At 47.5% G+C, this 15,415-nt stretch overlaps 1 protein-coding gene across 1 annotated transcript in view; it reads left to right on the top strand.

The window, feature by feature from the left end:
- The first annotated feature begins 267 nt into the window (after positions 1 to 267).
- Positions 268 to 15,415, top strand: part of fat3a (FAT atypical cadherin 3a) — a 963,948-nt gene continuing 948,800 nt past the window's right edge. The window contains exon 1 of the mRNA XM_038819007.1: positions 268 to 338. The gene's annotated coding sequence lies outside the window, so the exon portion shown is untranslated. The remainder of the gene's footprint in view (positions 339 to 15,415) is intronic.

A 15,415-nucleotide genomic window follows, 5' to 3' on the forward strand; every position in this document is an offset into this window, starting at 1 on the left:
TTCAAAATCATACTTTTCTTTGTGTGTTCGCTATATTAGTTTGGATTCATCTATTTAGATGTACTGAAGCCCTTTCCCAGTAATCTCACCCTTGCTGATCAAGAGCTTCACCTTTCCTGGGCCATTGCACCTGTGCACCTCGAGCTGCGCTTCCGCCTGCAGACGCCGCACTGATGAGCGACAGCTGCGGGAGCCAATGTGGGCCCGGAGCCCGCCCCGAAGCCGCTCCTCACCAATCACTCTCCCTCTTCCCCAGTCCAGCCGAACCTCACTCAACAACTCCCGAGGGCAGACAACTATGTTTTGGATCCCGTTTTCCGGTCAAATTCGTCAATAAGGTTTGTTTCCCTTCGAGTCTTTTCACTGTTTTAGAACAAAATGACCCCGAACTTGCCAGGAAGCAGTGACCCGCGGAAAGATTTATGGAGCCGCCTTTTGAACAATGATCTCAAAGGTTCCTCGTGAACAGCTTTCAGCAGCTTAAATGGTGCGACATGCGAGTGAACGAGTTCAGAGCAAGAGGCGACTCAATGATCCTGTTGTAAACTTTACATCGGGCAGTGCATTGTTATCAAGCACAACATTTAGAATGTGTAAAAATGTCTAATTAAATAGTTTGTTTTCACTTCCTGGCTTCACTGCTGATGGACTGCTTTATCTGTGATGCTGAGACATTGGAGAGAGTGAATTGGCACCAGGCTTGCGAACGTGGCATGAACTAGGGTTAGCACTAGCCTGGCAGAGAATGGCAGGGGCCATGGTTGGTATTGGCCTGGCAGAATGGCACGTGCAGATGTTTGCAGTAGGCTGGCAGAGAATGGCTGGGGTCATGATTAGCATCATCCTGGCAGAGAATGGCAGGAGCAATAGTTGGTACTATCCTGGCAGAGAATGGCAGGGGCCAGGGTTAGTATTAGCCTGGCAGAGAATGGCAAGGGTCATGGTTAGCATCTGCCTGGCAGAGAATGCCAGGAGCCAGGATTGGTAGTGAGGCAAACTCCAGAAACAGGCTGACTGTGGTTGGCACTCACCTGGCAGAGAATAGCAGGGGCTTGGATAGACACTGACCTGGCAGTGAATGGTACCAATGTGGGGCTCCAGACCCACATTGGGAATGGTTTGCACTAACTTGGCAGAGAGTGACAGGGGTCTTTGTTGGCACTAGTCTAGCAGAGAATGTCAGGGGCCAAGGTTGGTACTAGCCTGGCAGAGCATGGTAGGAGCTAGAGTTGGTAGTGAGGCAAAATCAGAGACAGGCTGCCATTGGTTATCGCTAACCTGGCAGAGAATAGCAGGGGCTGGGATTGACAGCATGGCAGAGAATGGCAGGAACAGGTGTTTATGCTAGGCTGGCAGAGAATGGCAGGAGCTGTGGTTGGTACTAATCTGGCAAAGAATGGCGGCAGCTGGGGTGGCATTAGCCTGCCAGAGAATGGCAGGAGCCGGTGTTGGCACTAGGCCAGCAGAGAATGGCAGGGACCGAGGCTGGCAAAGTGGCCGGAGCCAAGAGTAAAGCTCGCTCCGCACTAATTCCACGGTCTGAAATGGGCAGCGAAAAACTGAATGAGCATTACGTCTCCTCTCTGCTCCGTTACAATATGAGTTGCATCAAAAGATATTTGGGTGCACCAGATATTCGAATTGAGGTCAGACAGAAGCGAAATTACCGCGTTCTTCAATGACCGTTAACTCTGCTCATTACTGCCAACTGCAGTGAACTCTCTTCCAATCCTGGCTGAGTCGGAATGCACAGGCAGGCTGCGAGGACAGTCAGCTTTGAAGTGATTTGTGGGGAAGACATTGTTGTGGAAGCACACAGGCTGCTTTCTTTTAAACTGATGTTCTTGGAAATCTGGTAAGGGGCCATCTCAATGCTTCTGACATTTAACTGTGGATGTTTGTACGTAGCATGCAAAGTGCAGTAGGAAATCTGACGAAAGTTAAGCAAGTTGTGAAGCATACAGAGTGCCGCGCTGTGACAGTCCACCAGGCCGGTTTAAAACCTGCTCGGCGGTTGGCATTCTTACACCATGATCCGATCCTGCAGAATGCATGGACCCTCCTTCCGACTGATCAAACGTGACTCGTAATGACCTTCTTAAGCGCATAGCAACCGTTAGATCCTCAGTAAACGGCAAAGTTTGCGCTACATCAGTTGTTTCTGATTTGCTGCTACTTTCCGTCGGGAGGCCAGGCTTTTTCAAACCGTGTTTTATTCAAACCTGTATCTCTCGGTCAGGACAATTTCTGAGCGGAGCAAATTGGCATAAAGGAGTAATAGTGCCCTCGGTCTAAATGTGTCAGATGATCTGCGGAAGGTTTGGGTCGCACACCTGATGTTTGCTTCGTGCAGTTTAATGAATTGTATGTTCCTTTCGCTTTGATGTACAGCCAGAAACATTTTCATTGGCGCGTAAGTAGTTGGAGAAAAGGCACTTGCTCTTGCAACAACCTTGCTTTAATACACCGTTTTGTTTTTGAATTTGTGCTTTTGATGTCAACGCGGTTCATGTCATGCGTTAGAAACGGAGTCTTTCCTGTGCGGCAGGGCTGATGGTGTAGATGAAGTAAGATGGCTCGTGTGGAACATCCAACACCGATATCGCCCTATTCGGCCGAATAACCTGCTGCTGCTCATAAATATTATGTAAAACCCTGTTATTATGCACTGTATTCTGCTACTTGCATTCAATAAAAGTTCACATTTGCAGTTAATTCTCTTAATATTTGTAGTTTAAGTAAAGAGGAATTAACTAGCTTGGACTTGTGAAAAAAACTTAACTTAATCGCACCGTGCACGACCTCGCAGCCTGCTTTCAAGTTTTGTTATTGTTGTAGTGCAGGGGAACATGACAGCCTCGTTGTGCACAGCAGGATCCCACAATTTGTGATTAAATATTTGATCTCTTTAAAATTTATTTTTATTTTAGTGGTGTGGGGTCCATGGATAAATGCTGACTAGGAATAGCAAAGGTCAGAAAGTGCTGATGGGGTAGTTTGTACACCCCTCCCAGACAATAGTTATGCCATTGGACAAAACATAAAATAAGACATGATTGGAGCTTGCAACACCGACAATGCAGACATTGTGCAAAACCTTATTCTTCACATAGACTGGATGAGGCAAATTGGCAGAAGCGACCTTGAAGATAAGTTTGTAGAATGCATTTGTGGCAGTTTCTGGAACAATGCATTGTCGAACCAACTCTCAAGCTGTTCTAGATCTAGTAGTGAACAATGAGGCAGGGTTAATTCGTTATCTCAGAGTGAAAGATCTGCTGGGAACCAGTGATCATAATACAATTGAATTCCACATTTAAATTTGAAAGCGACGTCCTCTGATCGAAGCTGTGCATGGGTACAGAGAGGCTGTGAAAAGATAGACACGTTAAGTGAACGGAAAGCACGATAGCTAGCGATAATATAGTGAAGTGTGAGGTTATTCAATTGGTCATCACAATAGAAAAGTGGATTTTTTTTTAACGGAATGTAAATGTTCATGTTCAGAAAGTTTTGAATGTACTCGTAAAAGGAAATCAGATAGTGAGCACACAGACATAGTGTGCAATTGGAAAGGCAAATAGCATGTTGGCCTTTATTGCAAGAAGATTGGAGTACAGGAATAAAGAGGCCTTGCTACAATTACACAGGGTTTTGGTGAGACGGCACTTGGAATACTGTGCAGAATTTTGGTCTCCATAGGCTGAATTTTACAGGTTCTGATCAGGCAGACAAACATTCCCCTCACATCAACTGCACAAGCAAAATGGTGAATGTGAATCTCATCAATGCGCTGAAGTGTTGAGGAAAGTCTGGGTAAGTCTAAATGTGAACTAGTTTGGCGTATTTGTCAACGTCGCTGGGGTGGAGGCCTGGCTAGGAGATCTGTATGATTTACTCGATTTGGAGAAATCAAGTATGAACTAAGGGGCTCAGAGGAGGGCTTCGACACAAGGTGGGAAGTGTCCGTGGCCATGTTCAAGGAGTTGGTCATCGTGGGGGGTTGGTCAGGGGCAGGATCTGGAGCTTTGATATTTATTTCATTCATTTCATACTGGTGATTCAATATCAGAAGTCATCATCCAGGATTCCCTTGGCTGCTCCATAGGTTTGCATTCAACTTCACTAGATTGGGCCCTGGGATGAGAGGGTTGTCCGATGATGAGTAAATTGAGCCTATACGTTGAAAAGAATAAGACGTGATTCCACTGAAACATGCAATATTCTGAAGGAGCTTGACAGAATAGATACTGAAATGTTGTTTCTGCTGTCCGAGGAATCTTGAAGATGGGGCACAGTCTCAGGATAATTTAGGACTGAGATGAGAAAAATTTATTCACTGAAACAGTTGCGAAACTTTAGAATTCTCTATCCCCAAAAGGTTTTTTAATGTGTTTTACTTCAAACTTATTCAAATAGTTACAAAACATTAATAATCCAGGGAACATGCTCCCCAACTCACAATTTAACAGTCTGTACAAGCTTTTCCCCAATTCTGCCCCCCCCCGTGACGACCAACTCCTTGAACATGGCCACGAACACTCCCACCTTATCTCGAAGCACTACTCTGAGCCCCTCGGTTCATATTTGATTTTCTCCAAACAGAGAAAGTCATACAGGTCCCCTAGCCTGGCTGCCAGACCAGTGGCGTTGCCACCTGCCGGGCAATCAGAGAGACAAAGGCCACAACATCGGCCTTCCTCCCCTCCATCAGATCCAGCTTCTCCGATATCCCGAAGATCGCCACCATAGGGTCTAGACTGACCTCCTCCCCCACAATCTTTGTTAGAATCCCGAACACTCCCACCCAGTATCTTTCCAGTTTCATACGTCTTGCACTCGTCTGCCACCCCCTGAAATAACCCACTCATCCTTGCCTGAGTCATATGCACCCTATGTATGTACTGCTGTAAAATGTACCAGGCTCGTCCTCGCATACATGGAGGCCGAATTCACCCTGCGTAATGCCTCACTCCCTAATCTACCTGCCCTCCCACTTCTCCTTGATCCTCACCACCTGCAACTCCCCCCCCCTTGCATCCATATATATCCTCAATCCTCATATGTCTTCCATGTTCGGAAGCACCAACTGTTCCAAAAGGGCATACTTCAGCAGCTTGGGGAACCCTTTCCACACCTTCCGTGAAAAGTTCCTTAATTGTAAATATCTAAATCTGCTTCCTCTCTGGAGCTCTACCCTGTCCCCAGCTCCTCCATGTTTGCAAACCTCTCTTCCAGGTACAAATCTCTCGTCCACGTTAGGCCCACCTCTCTCCACTTCTGATACGTACCTTCAATTCCCTCCCGGATCACACCCATGGCTCTCACATAGCGGTGTTATCCTAAAATGCCTCCTCAGCTGGTTCCACTGTTGCTCGTTCTGGGTGAGTGTGCTTTACACTCAAATGGCTCAGTTTTATTCCTTAGCTCTAGAGTCACCAGATATCCTTATGATACCGTCACAAGATTCAAGTTCAAGTTCAGACCAATGACTCAATACACCAGTTAGTAAGTTCAAACAAGACATGTTTATTATTACACAGTTATTTATTATTCATGCATATAACACTAAAAGACTAGGCTATTCCTACCACTAACAGGCCAATACTTATCTGGAATAAGGGAACTGCCGGATCAGGGAACAATGGCCTCTTGCTTTGTCCTGGATCCGCAGGCTTCCAGTTGGTGTGGACTAAAGGGGTCAGGAGTGTCTACTCTCGTAGCGTGTGTTGTATGACACTTACTTGATGGCGGCTGCTGACCAGGCCTCTCCTTCTCAAGGTCTTCTGCTGCAAAGGTGTTCTGCTGGGAGGGCCGGCTGGTCAAGAAGAAAGAATCAGTCCTGGGACCTGACTTTTATAGGTCCCAGGGGCTTCGCGCCCTTCTGGGCGGACTCTCTATAAACTTGCAATCGATTGGGTCTCTTCCCAATCGATTGATTTGAATTTCCCCAATAACGGGGCTGTTCCTTGATCACTGGGCGGTTCTTTCTACCTTATTTGTGTCCTTTGTTTCAGACTCCACTGGCACCGGGATGTCTGACCTTCTATAGAATGTTTCAATCTCTTCTATTTGTTGTGTCCATTGTGCCTGGGAATCACCGGGAATCGCTCACTTAATATGCGCAGCTCGTTAGTGACAATGCTGTCTGGTTTCTTTAGCAGCTAGAATACACAGGGGATTCTGCAAACTGCTTGTCTCTTTGCAACTGTCCATTTTTCCCTGTAACCTTTGCGTTTTTCCATTTTGTGTGAGGAAGTGGCCAACCCAGGTGGCTACACTCCCTCCTTGTGATCCTAACGCGAAAGCGTGAAGGATCACCCAAGTACGGAGGCTTTGTTCCCTGACCTCAGCGAGTTCCATGGCCTCTGCACTTTCCTCAACTATGCAGAAAATTTTTACCTACAATCTCTATTTGGCGCAATGTCACAGGGGACATGCATTATCAAAATCACAACGGGAACCTCTAACTCACCTTAAATAAACTATACTCACTCAAACATTTTAAAACATCCTAACTTCTTAACCTTACAAACAATAACAGTATTATATTCCATTTCTCTGGCTCGGCAGTCGAGCTCAGAGTGTCACAATCAATTGAAAAAGTTCCTTTATTTACATGGCATGACAACAACGAAAAGAAAATCCTTTATTTACATTTCAAGGGGTTTGGGGGACTGATAGAAACCGAAGATAGGGGATCTCATCCTATATATCGTCGAGGTACGAGAGCGGTATGCTCTCCTTCGCCATTTCCTCACCCTAAAAGTCAGTACTATGATGCAGATAATCGCCAGTGCCAAAAGCGATTCTACGACCTATGACAAGGAGTACCAAGTTAGAAATCTGGTACACCAGGTCGGGGTACTGTTGCCGTTTACTGGGCTTGGAGTGGTCTGTGTCTGGGAAACATTAACGGCCAGGGTCATAGGGGGAAAGGGGGTTCACGTACGTGCTCAAAAGTATACACATTAAGAAGAAAAATACAGTCGCTGCGTCAGGGGCAGTTTAGCACAGGGCTAATTCGCTGGCTTTGAAAGCAGACCAAGCAGGCCAGCAGCACGGTTCGATTCCCGTAACAGCCTCCCCGAACAGGCGCCGGAATGTGGCGACTCGGGGCTTTTCACATTTCATTTCATATTCCTTCTCTCTTCTCTTCTCTTGCTTGCTGTGATCTTGCTCTGATCCTGCTTTGGTCCCTCCTTCAAACGTCCGCAAGCTATGGGATCAAGCATAGTGTCTGTTAGTGTTCTGCTTAATACCTCGAATGATTTACATCCAGGATGTACCTGAGGGGCAGCAGGGTAGCATGGTGGTTAGCATAAATGCTTCACAGCTCCAGGGTCCCAGGTTCGATTCCCGGCTGGGTAACTGTCTGTGTGGAGTCTGCACGTCCTCCCCCTGTGTGCGTGGGTTTCCTCCGGGTGCTCCGGTTTCCTCCCACAGTCCAAAGATGTGCGGGTTAGGTGGATTGGCCATGCTAAATTGCCCGTAGTGTCCTAATAAAAAAAAAGTAAGGTTAAGGGGGGGGTTGTTGGGTTATGGGTATAGGGTGGATACGTGGGTTTGAGTAGGGTGATCATGGCTCGGCACAACATTGAGGGCCGAAGGGCCTGTTCTGTGCTGTACTGTTCTATGTTCTATGTTCTATGATAGTATATCTGTTCTCTTGTGCCAATTTTCCCTTTATGAATGGTCACTCCATGTGACTCCCTCAGATTTTTTTTTTCCAAAAAGAATTTAGGACCAGGCATCTACCCAAATACTGTACCACTGCGAGCCGTCTCGCAGGCTTTGCAATTTACCATCCCACTGTTCCTGGATGTAAACAGCATGTGGAATGGCAACCAAAGGGCTACCTAAAACAAAGGAAACAAAATCAAACTTTTTACAAATAAGACATTCGAATGAGTTGCGTATGGGCCGCGACGGGTAAGATTTGGATGGAATCCCCGGGTAGGGCGTGCTATGCTGTACCCGAGCTTAGTTGACCAGAGGGGTGGTCCTCAGACAGGGCGGGTCCTCAATGCCGTTTCTCCACTGCCTGAGCGACCTGAAACGAATGGGCAAGAATGTAGTCATCATGGGGGTTGCCTCTTCTGTCCTCCAAACAGAAGAGCCGTTATGAAATGGGGTCCGGGCAAGCTCTCGGCTGTCCTCGCTGACCGGCAAGCCTGGCAAGTTCTGTTAGGTATCGGCGGACAAACTGTGCATGTGGCCGCAGAGCTACTGTTGCTAGAAAACAAACAAAACACAAACAAACAAACATGCAACAAACATACTGCAGGTTCCATCAGAAAAGGACACCGTTTATCTCTCAAGCGGTTCCTCTTTTTACATCATCTGGACACCTTAATCATTATCTTCTGCGAACAGGGTCGCAAAGGGGTTGCCGTGTCGGGAGTCAGACTTAAAGTCATCCTCTTCTCCCGGATCCCATACCCTTGTATGGATCAGGCGTGCTATGATAGCATTGTGTGAACGGGGGTCTATCTCGTCGTTCCGGACGAGCCTAGAAGAATTTTCGCGGTGCCAATGAGTGTTGTCAGAAATTGAATGAGCGAAAGCGGGGTTGTCAGTGTGGGGCGGGGGTTCTGGGTCTGGGGCCTTATGTATATGATCTCAAAAGGATCACTCGAATCGGGTTCGTAGTCGGTGTGTGTGGGGTCTGTTGTATCAGGGCAGTAGAGAGGCGTGCTGTGGCTGTCGTCAGAGTCACAGTTGCTGTCTCTGCTGTGGCAGCTTGTGGGTGTTTCGGGGCGTGGTCTGAAGTCAGTGGGCGGAGTCGAGGTCGAGTCCGATGAGGTGCTGGTCTGTGAGGGGGAGGGTGGAAATGCGTCTCTTGTGGGCGGGGCATGGTGCTCTGCTGCATCTAGCAGGACATGGTGTGTGTGGTTGGACTGTGTTCCATATGCCTTTAACTGGTCTTCCTGTTGGGGTACTTTATTTTATATACTGAAGGGCTGACTTTGTCCGCAATTGAGTAGGGACCTGAATATCTTGGGGCCAAAAACGTGCTGGGATTATAAACAGACAACATTACCTGCTGTCCAACCTGAAATTCTGTGGAATGTACTGTTCTGTCGAAACAAGCCTTGCACTGTTTCTTTTTCTTTCCCAATTTAACTGCGGCTGTTAACTAAGCCGATCTTACATTCTCCACTAATTGTTTGACTGCTGTCTCGTGTGTGAGGGCCGTCACTTCTGGGCTGGTCATGCCGAGTCCTAAAAGGAATTCAGAACCTTTCATGGGACGTCCGGTCATGAGTGTGTGTGGGGTGAAACCTGTTGAAGCTGAAACAGTATTCATTAAAAACATAAGTGCGAATGGGAGCACCAAATCCCAAGACGTATTGTTTTCCTGGACCATCTGTCTAAAGGTCGATTTTAGAGTCCGATTCATGCGTTCCACTATGCCGCTGGACTGGGGGTGATACGCAATGTGGAAATTTTGTTTAATGCCGAATATGGTCAGGACGTTCTTCATGACCCGTCCTGTAAAATGAGATCCCTGGTCCGACTCAATACTTCTGGGGAGTCCCCATCTAGTAAAGATGTGGTGTGTCAGGATCTTTGCGGTTGTTTTGGCTGTGTTTGTTCGAGATGGGAACGCCTCTACCCATTTCGTAAATGTATCAATGACCACCAATACATATTTATAGCCATTCCTGCAAGGCGGCAATGGACCTATAAAATCGATCTGGAGGTTTGTCCAGGGGCCATTAATGGGGCAAGTGTGACCAAGCTGAGCCTTTTTAGAATACCTCTCCGGGTTATTCTGAGCACAAATTCAACAATTCTCGATGTAGTGTGTTACATCTCTCAAATCTGGCCACCAACAGAGCTGTCTCAGGTGGGCTGTGGTGGGGTCTATCACTTGATGTCCATGGCCATCATGGAATAGGCAAATCATTTGATTCCTGTCCTTCTCAGGAACCACATACAGTTTATCTTTCAGAACCACACCATCATGTGTGGTCAGTGTGTGTTTAAACTTGTCATACGGGGCCAAAACCTTTCCTCGCAAAATCTCCCTGAGATTGCTGTCCTGTTTTTGTGCCTGTACTAGATCCTCAATGTTTGTCTGTGAGACCTGAACTGAACTCACAGGGGCTCTAGCTGGGGGTGTCCAAAAATGTCCGTGCCTGGAACCTGCTTTTGCCAGTGCGTCGGCTTTCACATTTCCAGGGGGGGATGACCGATGATGACTTCTCACTTTAATTATTCCGTAAATCCTATCCTTTGCCTGTTCTAGGATATGACGGAGCAATGGGGCTGATGGAAGGGGCTTTCCATCCGTGGAAACAAAACCTCTTGTCTTCCACAGGGGTAGAAAATCTGTCAAACTGTTGCAGACATATAGACTATCAGAATATATATCTGCTGGGCTGGGGAACGAATCTGGGTGGTCCACTATGTAAGCTATGGCCGCGAGCTCTGCTGCCTGCGCGCCTAAGTGACCGGGTAACTTTAAAGATATCTCTTCTAATGTGCGTCCCTGCGCATCCTCTACATAGATGCCGCATCCTGTAATGCACTCACCATTTAAAACAGTGGATGAACCATCCACATAAATCTTCAAAGGGGCACACGTGTCTGTGTGCTGGGGGCTTTGAGTTGAACTTCCTATCTTCCTGTGGGGCGTCTTTGCAATGAAGGGTCCTGTGTTGTGGAGGGGGGCTACTATCTCGCAATCATGGGGTTGTCCTGGGTATTGGAGGTTGTCTGCTAAAAAGGTGTGTGTCTTAGTCCGTTTAACTGTGATGTCCCGTCCTTGTAAAAGAAGGGTCCACCTAGCTGCTCAAATTTGGCTAACTGAACCGTCCTTCAGTCGTCCGTCCAATAGAAGCTGTGTGGGGGTGTGTTCGGTCAGAATCGTTATGGGGTTGAGTCCGGTAATGTACGAAAAGTACTGTACTGCCCAGAATACTGCGAGTAGGTGCCTTTCGCAGGCTGAAAATCCTTGCTCTACTGGGTCTAAAAGTCGGGAGGCATAAGCCACTGGTCGTAGCTGCTCGTGCCATTCCTGAAGGAGCACGGTCGAGAGGGTCAGATCTGTGCTTACTACCTCAATTGCATAGGTGGAAATCGGGTCTGGAACTTGTAGTGCAGGGGCTGCGCTAAGGGCTTTCTTTAAATCGTCCACAGCCTCTGTATGCTGCGGAAGCCATTCCCAAGGGGCTCCTATCTTAAGGAGGTCTGAAAGTGGGGCTGCCTTTGTCACAAAACTGTCAATATGGTTCCGACAGTACCCAACCAGTCCTAAAAACGACCGGAGGGCTGAAACATTTTGGGGAAGGGGCAATTTGACGATCAAGTCAATTCTTTTGTACTCGATCTCGCGTTTGCCATGCGTGATGTACCCAAATACATCACTTTATTCTCCAATATTTGGGCTTTTCTGGGGTTTACTTTACATCCGATTGTTTTCAGAAGTTCCAGGAGTTCAGACAGAAGCGTGATGTGCTCTGCCTTGGTGTCTGTCTGCAGTAATAGGTCGTCCACATACTGTACCAGACATTCGGGTCGGGAACATTTTGATCGTCCATTTGCCAGCTGTCAGTGGAAAATGGAGGGGGAGTTGTGGAATCCTTGTGGGAGGCCTGTCCACGTGTACTGCTGACCTTTAAAAGTGAATGCGAGTTTGTACTGGCACGCCTTTGCCAATGGGATTGACCAGAAGCCGTTGCTAATGTCCAAAACCGTAAAATACTTGGAGTTGAGTCCCTGCTTGAGCTACCGTGGGGGCTACTGCTGGGGTAACTTTATTGAGTTCTCGATAATCAATGGTCAGGCGCCATGATCTGTCGGGCTTCCTCACTGGCCAAATAGGGGCATTATTAGTGGAGGCTACTGTCCTTAGTACGCCCTGCTCTAATAAGCTCTCTATTGTCTTTCCGATTTCTCCCTCCGCTTCCAGGGGAAATCTATACTGTCTTTGTGGTCTCAGGTTAGGTCCTGTAACCTGAACTGGTCCAGTCATCCTGCCGCAGTCGTGCGGGTGACTGGCAAATGCTGTCCTGTGTTTGTTTAAAACTGCCCTAACCTGTTTGTCCGTGCTGAGCGTGGTCGGGTCAAAGCAATAGTCGCCGACTGCGCTAATCCTATTTTCATACTCCCCTACTGTGAGCGTTGCGGATGCTCTTTCAGACCTTGCCATTCGCCAGACACACTGACTGACTGGGTCGAACGACAGGCTGTGTGCATTCATGAAATCAATTCCGAGTATGTGTTCTGCTGTGTGGGGCAGATCAACTAAAACAATGGGGTGTCTGGTGGAGATATTCCCTAGCTGGATGGGTACAGGGGCTGTAATGTGTCCCTGCTGTGAGTGGCCTGTAAAGCCGCTGAGTGTTATTGTGGCTGTAGTGGGCCACGTGTTTGCCTGTGGTGTAGTGGAGGAATTAATGGTCGTGCGGGACCCTCCTGTGTCCCAGAGTAATTCAATGGGCTGTCACCGAATATTTGCTGTGACTACCGGTCGTCCGGATCTGCCCCAGAGGGTGTCACAGACCCAAGTTGGGGAGCCCGAACACCGTCAGTCCGTTCCGTCCACATTGGTCTGTCCTGACTGGGTCCCTATACTGTGAATGGGCTTTGCTCTATTCCTGTTCTGAGTTCCTGTCTGTTGGCTTCTCTGTGATTTCTGTGGTGCATTGCATTCTCTAGCAAAATGCCCTAACTGTCCGCAGTTAAAACATTCCTGTGACTTCTGTGGGGTGTTGCTTTTTCCCTCATTTACCAATGCGGGGTTTTGGTGCGCTCTTACTGCTTGAATGTCTACCTAGGTTTGCGCCTCCTCGGGCTTCTTAAATGCTGACTTAACATGAATGGATTGCTCCCAAGCACGGGACAATCTTTTCAAGACCCATTTTTCATTATGGGCCTCTTCTGAGGGGTCGTATTTAGAGCAGACTTTCTGTCCTGCCTCTGTGGCATGGGAGATAATAGTGCGGGTCCATTTAACCATGTTATCTTGGGTCAAATGTGCATGGTCTAAATCACCGAAAACTGCAGTGAAGTGAATCCACAGCCTTCCTGCAAATGCTGTGGGGTGCTCGGTTTTTTTCTGCCTACATCTGTTTAGGCCTTCAACTGGGTCTCCTCTGTTATACCCTATCGCATCTAAAATAGCTGTATGCATTTCTTCGAGGGTGCCTCCTCCAATGTTCTGTGGGTCGGGGAGGGCTGCTACTACCGTTGAGTCTAAACTCAAAACTGTTAGCTTAACCTACTCTCGCGCATCAAGGCCGTACATGGTCGCCTGCTGTTTAACTTTTGCAAATAATTGGTGGGGGTCTGAAGTGGGGAGGAACGGGGTGATTTTCTCACACACGTCCCTTCGTTGAGTCACGGTTAAGGGGGTGGTGTATGTGATCTCGGGTGCGCCGTCTGCGGTTGCTTTTCGTTGGGTGGTGACTGGGTTCATTGGTGCGGGTGCTATCTGATCTGTGGGGGGTTGGGGCGCTTTCCTTTTCTGCTGCGTTTCTAGCGCACATGTTTCCTGAACATATCGCTGCGCTGTCTCGCTTAACTCCTGCCAATCTGGTGCATTCTTTTCCTCTAATTGCGTTCCAAAAGTTTCTTGGAAGCCATTCTGCACAGAAATCAGAGATTGCAGCTCCGCAATCTGCTTCCTACATTTAGCATGGTCCACTGTGCGTTGCCTTTGCTCAGTGGTGGCAGCATGGAGTGCCCTTAAAGCTGCTTTCAGGTCGCTACACTGCTTCTTCAGTGTCTCTACCTGCTTCTCTGATTCTTGTCTTATCAAGAATGCACGCTGCACATCCTGATAGGCATTTTCGTATTGTACCTGGGAGCTGCTCAGATGGGCTAGACAAGACTGGTGTGCCCTCTTGGCATCATCCACCTCTCTATCCTTATCTGCCACCTTTTGCCTTAATTTTAAATTCTCTCTTTCGATGTCCCTGACATCCACTTTGCTCATTCTATTTCTCTCCTCTAACTCTGCTCGGAGCGTCCTGATGACCTCCTCTGTGCCTCGCAATTGTACCAAGCAAGACACAATTGCCATCGGCTTACGTGCTTTACTCAAACCTTTCTTATGAATTTCAGACAGGTTCTCCCACCAAGTATGCCCTATACTCCCAGGACCTGTCTCCTCATTCGAACAAAACTCACTCCAAAGGGGCCATCCTTTCCCTTTGAGGTACTTCCTGAGTTCCAGCTCCCAAACGGGACACTGACCTATTCTCCTGCTGCTGGTCACTGCGACCACAAACTGCTCTGGGTTCATGAGGCGTTCCATTGCCTGCATGGCCATTTCTCCTATCTTATGATCACTTTTAAATTTGGAGCGAGGGATAATAAGGCAGTGTTATAAAATACGGGTACGGCTTTCGCTATTTTCCGAATTATAAACTCCCGACAGTTTGTCGCAACAAAAATCTCTCTTTTTTTTAACCTTATAACCCTGTTAGTTACACATGCAAAAACACACTTCCGAATTATGAGGATTGATTTGAACTACTTGAACGCTTGTGGTTTTTCCTTTTCCCAATTGGATTTCTGATTCAAATTGCTGGGTTCTCTCGGAGTGGGGGGGCCACTTCTAGTCGTGTCCCGTCAGAGTCTGCCACTAAATGTTGCTCGTTCTGGGTGAGTGTGCTTTACACTCAATTTGGCTCTGTTTTATTCCTTAGCTCTAGAGTCGCCAGGTATCGTTAAGATACCGCCACAAGATTCAAGTTCAAGTTCAGACCAATAACTCAATACACCAGTTAGTAAGTTCAAACAAGACATGTTTATTATAATGCAGTTATCTACTAATTATGCATATAAAACTAAAAGACTAGGCTATTCCTACCACTAACAGGCCAATACTTATCTGGAATAAGGGAACTGCCGGATCAGGAAACAATGGCCTCTTGCTTTGTCCTGGATCCGCAGGCTTCCACTTGGTGTGGACTAAAGGGGTCAGGAGTGTCTACTCTCGTAGCATGCGTTGTATGACACTTACTTGATGGCGGCTGCTGACCAGGCCTCTCCTTCTCAAGGTCTTCTGCTGCAAGGATGTTCTGCTGGGAGGGCCGGCTGGTCAAGAAGAACGAATCAGTCCTGGGACCTGACTTTTATAGGTCCCAGGGGCTTCGCTTCCTTCTGGCCGAAATCTCTCTAAACTTGCAATCGATTGGGTCTCTTCCCAATCGATTGATTTGAATTTCCCCAATAACGGGGCTGTTCCTTGATCACTGGGCGGTTCTTTCTACCTTATTTGTGTCCTTTGTTTCAGACTCCACTGGCACCGGGATGTCTGACCTTCTATAAAATGTTTCAATCTCTTCTATTTGTTGTGTCCATTGTGCCTGGGAATCACCATGAATTGCTCACTTAATATGCGCAGCTCGTTAGTTACAATTCTGTCTGGTTTCTTTAGCAGCTAGAATACAGGGGA

Source organism: Scyliorhinus canicula, chromosome 14, assembly GCF_902713615.1.
Source record: "Scyliorhinus canicula chromosome 14, sScyCan1.1, whole genome shotgun sequence".
Lineage (NCBI taxonomy): Eukaryota > Metazoa > Chordata > Chondrichthyes > Carcharhiniformes > Scyliorhinidae > Scyliorhinus > Scyliorhinus canicula.